The following is an 8,327-nucleotide window of genomic DNA, read 5'->3' on the forward strand; positions in this document are numbered from 1 at the left end:
AAAAAAAACCCACTATGAGGTTCGCAAGGACTGGTGCAGTTTTGCTACCCATCGCAATACCACATTTTTGGCAAAAGTGTGTGTTTGCAAACAGGAAGTAATTATTGGTCAGAATGAACTTAAGTGATTCTGTAATGAAGGTTGTGCTGATGCGATTAGGAAATGCTTCTGGGTGTTTCTCCAGCCAGAATTTAATTGCTTCAATAGCATATATGCTTACATAGATGCCTATAATTATTTATATATATGCATATATATATATATATATATATATATATATATATATATATATATATATATATATATATATATATATATATATATATATATATATATATATATATATGTATATATATGCATATATATATATCTGTAAATAATATGTATCTATTATTGGGTTGCCATGATAAAACTCTGAGTTTCTGATGTCAGGGCGGAAACCCATGCTGCCATCTCATACTGTGATTGTTGAAAAGGATCGATGATAGGTGCCTTCCAATGAATCCTTCTATCTACTACATATTACTAATATTTTATTTAAACGAACCAAGGGAAATAACCCATACTACATGCAGGTTTTAGCGAAGTGATCAATATTTTATTCTCACAATCAGCAGACATATTTCTGCATTTTACTACTCACAGTTTTGAACTGCTAAACATTATGATTGCACTTCCTTAATTTGAATCTTAATCATTAAAGACTTCTTTCATACATTTCTATACATACATGCTGTTTTGAATGCCCATTACTCAGATAATTCTGCATTTTTACAGTTAAACTTTATCCATGACAGTAGATAAATTTTTGCAGACAATTTTTGCAGACAATTTTTAGACAATCTAGATATGCATATGAAGATATATATATACATATGCTTTTATATATATAAATGTATATATATATATATATATATATATATATATATATATATATATATATATATATATATATATATATATATATATATATATGTGAATATATATATATGTATATATATATATATCATCATCATCATCATCATCGTTTACCGTCCGCTTTCCATGCTAGCATGGGTTGGACGATTTGACTGAGGACTGGTGAACCAGAAGGCTACACCAGGTTCCAATCTGATTTGGCAGAGTTTCTACAGCTGGATGCCATTCCTAACACCAACTACTCCGAGAGTGTAGTGGGTGATTTTATGTGCCACTGGCACGAACGCCAGTCACGAGGTACTGGCAACGGCCATGCTTGAAATGGTGTATTTTACGTGCCACCTGCGCAGGAGGCAGTCCAGTGGTACTGGCAACGAACTCGCTCGAATGTCTATGCTCACATATACTCTTTTACTCTTTTACTTGTTTCAGTCATTTGACTGTGACCATGCTAGAGGGCTGCCTTTAGTCGAGCAAATTGAGCCCAGGACTTATTCTTTGTAAGCCTAGTACTTATTCTATCGGTCTCTTTTGCCGAACCGCTAAGTTACGGGGACATAAACACACCACTATCGGTTGTCAAGCGATGTTGGGGGGACAAACACAGACACACAAACATATATACACACACATACATATATACATACATATATACATACATATATACAACAGGCTTCTTTCAGTTTCCGTCTACCAAATCCACTCACAAGCCTTTGGTCGGCCTGAGGCCATAGTAGAAGACACTTGCCCAAGATGCCACGCAGTGGGAATGAACCCACAACCATGTGGTTGGTAAGCAAGCTACTTACCACACAGCCACTCCTGTATATTTCTGTATATATACGTGCATATATATATATATATATATATATATATATATATATATATATATATATATATATATATATATATATTGTATATATATATGTATATATGCATATATATGTATGCACATATATCTATATATATATTTATATATATGCATATATACATACGTATATATATATACATATATATATATATAATTATATATATGCATATATATAAACATACATATACCTATGCATATATATATCATATATATATATATATATATACATATATATATATACATATATATGCATATATATATTCATATATATATATTATACTCTTACTCTTTACTTGTTTCAGTCATTTGACTGTGGCCATGCTGGAGTACCGCCTTTAGTCGAGTAAAACGACCCCAGGACTTATATATATATATTGTATATATGCATATATATCCCATAAGTTCCGTCCGAATTTTGAATAAAGAAATCAACTGATCAAATGTTTTGTTTAATTGAAATTTAATCATCAATGTACTTTCCCTTATTATCTATGACTTCCTTCCATCTATTTACAAGCTTTTTAATCCATCAATGTAAAACTCTTTTGGTTTCAAAGCGAAGAACTCTGAAATGTCAATTTCAACCTCCTCCTGGCTTGTGAAAGTTACGTTCCCCAAATGATTCTTTAAACCATGAAACAAATGGTAGTCTGAAGGAGCAAGGTCGGGGGAAAAAGGTAGATGAGGATTTTTTTCCCAACCAAACTCTTCGATCTTCTGTGATGTGATCTTTGCAGTGTGGGGTCGCACATTGTCCTGATGAAACATCACTCCTTTTCGATTCACTAAAGCGGGTCTTTTTTACTTCAAAGCTTGGTTGAAACGCTCTAATTGCTGACAGTAGACTTGAACATTGATTGTTGCATTAGGTGGTAACAATTCAAAGTGAATTACTCCTTTGCAATCCCACCAGATAGAGAGAAGAAACTTTTTCCCATGAAGTTCCCTCTCGGTTGTGGTTGAGTTTTTTCCCTTTTACCAAGCCACAATTTACGATGTTTAACATTTTGATAGAAGATCCATTTTTCGTCACCATTCACATGTCTATCCAAAAAGGGTGAAATGAGTTTGCAAGAATGGAGAGAAGAGCAGATGTCAACTCGGGATTTGCGGTTGCTTTCAGACAATTCATGAGGCACCCATTTTTCAAGTTTAGGAACCTTTTCCAAGTTGTTGAAGATGACGATGAACAGTTGTATGGTTTGAACTAAGCCTTATTGCCAATTCTTCAACTGATCATACAGAATTTTCTTCAAGTAATGCTTCAAGGTGCTTATCATCAAACTCAACTGGACATCCTGTTCGATCTTCATCTTCAAGGCTGAAATCTCCACTTCTGAATTTTGCAAGCCATCTTCTGCAAGTTCTTTCATTCAAGAATTCTTTCTCATAAACTGAGTATATGTTTCGAGTCGCTTCGGCTGCAGAGTTTCCTTTTTTGTACTCATAAAGCATTATGTGCCTCAAATGTTCTTCAGACACTTCCATGTTAGAAAGAGTTTTAATCAAAGAAATTTTAATTCTATTATTCTTTAGAATAATATTTGATTAGTTTAAATATATACAAATGCATAAAAATAATTTTTAATTCCATTAGACATTCTAAAATACTATTAAATTTCATTGAGTTTTAAATAAGGTGAAATTGGACAGAACTTAAGAGATGACTTGATATATACATATAGATATAGAAGCCTGTATATATATGCATATATATATATATATATATATATATATATATATATATATATATATATATATAAAGTGAAGTATATTGCCACTTAAATGTGGCTGACCCCTAGGGGTGGATGTTACTGTTGCTTTTAGCCCCAGGAGGACATCTCCTCCAGCTGGCTTATCGACACACTTCTGTGTGTCCTGTTTGTTTTGCCAAGGGAAGTTATCCCTCTCATTGTGATCTGTAGCACGAACGGACCCGAGTTTCAGGGTTATTTCCCTTCGTCAGCGTCCGATAGCCACCGATCTGCGATGAGAAGGATAATTCTTAGCAAACCTTATGTATCTTTTTCCAATGAAATTATTCACTGATATCGAAAAAGTGAAAACAAGCAATGTTAATTCTCTAAATGAGGTATTAACAGTAACTGCACGATAAAGTGAAGTATATTGCCACTTAAATGTGACTGACCCCTAGGGGTGGATGTTACTGTTGCTTTTAGCCCCAAGAGGACATCTCCTCCATCTGGCTAAAAGCAACAGTAACATCCACCCCTAGGGGTCAGCCACATTTAAGTGGCAATATACTTCACTTTATCGTGCAGTTACTGTTAATACCTCATTTAGAGAATTAACATTGCTTGTTTTCGAAACATTGCTTGTTTTCGAAATCGTAATTGAACCAAATTCAATGACTGGCACCTGTGCCAGTGGAGCGCTAACAGCACAGTCCGAGTGTGATCATTGCAAGAGTAGCTGTCTGGCTTCCGTGTTGGTGGCACGTAAATAGCACCATTTGAGCATGATCGTTACCAGCGCCACCTTACTGGCACTCGTGGCGGTGGCACATGAAAAAATATTCGAGCGAAGTTGTTGCCAGAGCTGCTGGACTGGCTCCTGTGCAGGTGGCACGTAAAAAACACCATTTTGAGTGTGGCCATTGCCAGTACCGCCTGACTGGCACTCATGCCGGTGGCACATAAAAGCACTCACTACACTCCCGGAGTGGTTGGCGTTAGGAAGGGCATCCAGCTGTAGAAACTCTGCCAGATCTGATTGGAGCCTGGTGTAGCCATCTGGATCGCCAGTCATCAGTCAAATCATCCAACTCATGTTAGCATGGAAATCTGACGTTAAACGATGATGATGATGATATATATATATATATCATTTCATGCAACTCCATTTATTTGAACAATGTAATCGTTACATCAATTTAAAATGCAGAGCAATCTTCAGCTGCACAAAGACATAGAATTTAATTAGATTTGAACAGATGGACACATTAGTATAATAATACCTAAAAACTCCCAGAGGTTAGGGAGGCAGAAAGAGAACATCTTGCTTTAGCCACACCCTTGAAGCTTCGTACTGCTTTACCTCTGGATATCCTTGTTGCTTATTTTGATTTTAATCACCTTACTTTGAAATTGCATGGATAATACCGTACTAAATTCTGGTGCCTAAACTTGAGTACCATATTCACCTGAATCTAAATATATATATATATATATATATATATATATATATATATATATATATATATATATATATATATATATATATATATATATATATATATATATATATATATATAATATATATATATATATATATAAAAGAAATATAAAAATTCACAAGGGGCAAAGATACTGAAGATTCAGTATACACCACATGGCAAAATTATGAGTTGAAAATATGAGGAAAACAAATATAAAAAGTAGAAGAGAAATGCCTTCGTTTCATATAGTTTAATATCTTTTTATAAGTATATACATATTATATGGATGTTGTGAAATCCAACAGGTTTTTGCTATTTAAATTAGCTTTTCAAGGGACATTGTACAGTAATCAATTCTCGTGACAAAGGGGTCTTGTCATTTTGGATGTTTAAAAAATAAGAACGAGTCTAGAGAGGCAAAAGATGGCAAGGGGGACAACTAGCTCCTTAGTATAATTTTTTAAATGGCCAAATTTGTATATTGAGGTGTGGTCTGTACTTTTGTATGAACAGGTTTTCCTTGTCTAGGCGTTCTTGTACTGAGACTGAATCTTTGCATTGGTATAATGGGAAGATATGAAAATTCGGCGTCTTATAAATTTGCGCATCTGTCGATATGCCCATTCAGTGCTATCTGCCTGTATTGAGGGAAATAAATCTGTTCTTTATGCAGCGTGACTCTGTGTTTCAAAGTAAGGTTCATTTGGCCCACATAATTGTGACCACAACCTGAGTAGGTTAGGACATAGATAAGGTTCTGGGAAGCACATGTGAAGTTGGTCTTAATTGAGAATTTTTGTCCTTGCTGGAATGTGAATTCCAAGCCTTCAGTTAGGTGTGGGTATGTACCACAATTAAGTTGTCTGCATTTTTTAACTGTTGGTATCGTATGTATTTAGTATAGTTTTGCATTTATTAGGAGTCTCTTGAGTGATTTGTCTTGTCTTTTGCATTTTAGTAGTTTGTGTGCATTTAGTTCCCGAGTGATTGTGTCCGATACAGCTGTACAGATCCTTTTTGCTAAGATTGAATGGGATATTCATTTTAGTGTGTTTAGGATGGCATGAACTGAAAAGGAGATACTGTTTTGAGTCTGTTGGTTTGTAGTAAATGTCAGTTGCAATTTGGTTGTTGGATTTTTTTAAAATCAAAACGTCCAGAAATGGGAGCTGTTCCTTGCTATATTCCATAGTAAATTGGATGTTAGGGTTTATATTGTTCAGTGTGGATTTGAAATCCAGGAGTTTATTATAGGTTTCATTCCATATGATAAAACAATCGTCTAGGTACTTTTTCCAGTTTTCTCATATATACTGGTGGAATGGGATTCCAAATTTTTGGAGCGAAAGTTCATATAGGGTAGATTCAAAGAAACCCATTATTAGGTTCGTAAGGACAGGCGCTGCTTTTGTTCCCATCACAAAACCGCATTTTTGGCGGTAGTATGTTGTATCGAATAGGAAGTAATTATTTTGTAGGGGTGAACTTCAGGGATTCAATGAAAAAAGTCTGGTTTATGTGGTCCGGGAGAAATTCGGGGTATTTTTCTAACTAGAATTTTATTGCCTCTATTCTGTAAATCATGTGGAATATTAGTGTAGACGTTAATGACATCGAGGGAGACTAACAAAGCTTCTTCGTTGGTGGTTTTTGGTAGATGCTCTAGTATGTCCAGATCGATCGTCTCTAATGAAACTTTTAATGTATTTGAAGAAAGGTTTCAATAGTATGTCCAGAAAGTGGCTTAGGTGGTGTGTTTTAAGTCTTCTGGTGTTGGGATATTTATGTATAGACCTGGATTTGATTTGCAGGCATTAGTAATTATTTGACTCTTGTGGATTTGGGGGAGGCCATAGAAAAGGATTGGTTTGCATTTGAAGTTTGTGATGTAGTCTTTTTCTTTTCTGTCAGGTCTTTTCCATATTTGAGTATTAAAGTTGCATGTTTTTTAAAGTTTTTTGCTGCCTATAATTTGCAACTTTTTCATAAAAGGAGTCATTTTCTAGTATGGACAATGCTAGTTTTTTATAGTATTCTGTGTCCATCACTACTACAGCACTACCTTTGTCAGCTTCTTTGATTGTTAGGTCTTTGTCGTTTTTTTTAGCTGTAGTAGGTGCTTCTATTGTATGTGTTGAAGTTAGGTACAATTTTTGGTTTATAAATAGTGTGAGGAAAATTCTGGCTACAGTTGCAGAAGTCATCTAGTGTTTTATTCCTTCCTTTGGGTCATAGGTAATTACTTTTGTTTCTCACTAGTGATTCATCATTGTTGTTGTAGTTGATTAGTGTTTCTATCAATCGAAGTTTTCTACAGAATTCTGCAATATTATCTTTAATTTCATTGGCGTTGGGTCTATGTGGACTGGGTGTAAATTTTAAACCTTTAGCTAAAATATGGATTTTTGTTGTGGAGAGAGTTTTCTTAGATAAATTGATTATTTGGGGTTTCTCCCGTAAGATATGTTCCAACACGTGTTCCTGTGTCTCTTTACTCTGTCTAAAAAAAATGTTTGTTGTAATTAGGTTGGAAGAAGTTCTCAGTGTTAGGGTTGTTATTGTGGGAGTATTGTTGTGTAGGTGAATTGGTTGGGATTATGTGGTGTGGATGTTTATGTTGAATGAGTTGTAGGGGTGTTTGGTCCTGTATGGGATGCTGTGAAGTTGTTCTCTTTGTCTGAGTGAGGGAGTTGTCGTTCCGAAAGTTGAATTCCTATGCTGAGGAGTAGGTAGGATCCCCTGTCTGTTTCTAGGTGTTGGAGGTAAAGAATTGAAATAATAATTGTTATTATTACTATTCTTCCTAGTCCTGGGGTGTTTCTTACTGGTGTTTCCTATTATTGGGTGGTTCTTACTGGTATTTCCTATTAATGGGGGATTCCTATTGTAAGGTTGGTGGTGGTCGACTTCCCAGTGACGGGGTAGTTTTGTGTGTCTGTGCTGGAAGTTTGATCTGAGTGTATGATTATTGGTTTCTGTGGATGTATTTGTTTTGGATTATTTTAAAAAGTGGTTGTCTGAGGTGTAGTCTTTTTTGAATTCAGATTCGTAGTCGAGAAAAAAATTGATATTATTTTCCTGTCATTGTAGTGAAATAATTTCTGATTCACAGTCGTCTTTCCATAGTTTAATCACATTTTGTTGAAGTTGTTCATTGGCATGTATCGTGAATTCTGTGTTCATCTTGTCATCATTTGTTTTATATTTTTGTTCATGATTCTTAGCTCTGAGTTTAAGTAATTCAATTTCTGTTCTCATTTTTTCATTGAGGTTGCTTGACTTCTATCTTTCAGAAAGTCATGTAACTACTCTCCAAGTTTTCCAGGTATGCTGAGATCACACAGTTTGTGGCATATCATA

At 34.8% G+C, this 8,327-nt stretch overlaps 1 protein-coding gene across 2 annotated transcripts in view; it reads right to left on the reverse strand.

The window, feature by feature from the left end:
• Window positions 1-5,264: 5,264 nt before the first annotated feature.
• The window catches only part of LOC149136609 (uncharacterized), a 112,630-nt gene continuing 109,567 nt past the window's right edge, over window positions 5,265-8,327 (reverse strand). For both annotated transcript variants that reach the window (XM_089349310.1, XM_089349309.1), the window contains exon 5: window positions 5,265-8,327. This exon is cut by the window's right edge and continues 2,481 nt beyond it. The gene's annotated coding sequence lies outside the window, so the exon portion shown is untranslated.

The sequence above is a fragment of the Octopus bimaculoides genome, chromosome 3, assembly GCF_046866305.1.
Source record: "Octopus bimaculoides isolate indiv1 chromosome 3, ASM4686630v1, whole genome shotgun sequence".
NCBI lineage: Eukaryota > Metazoa > Mollusca > Cephalopoda > Octopoda > Octopodidae > Octopus > Octopus bimaculoides.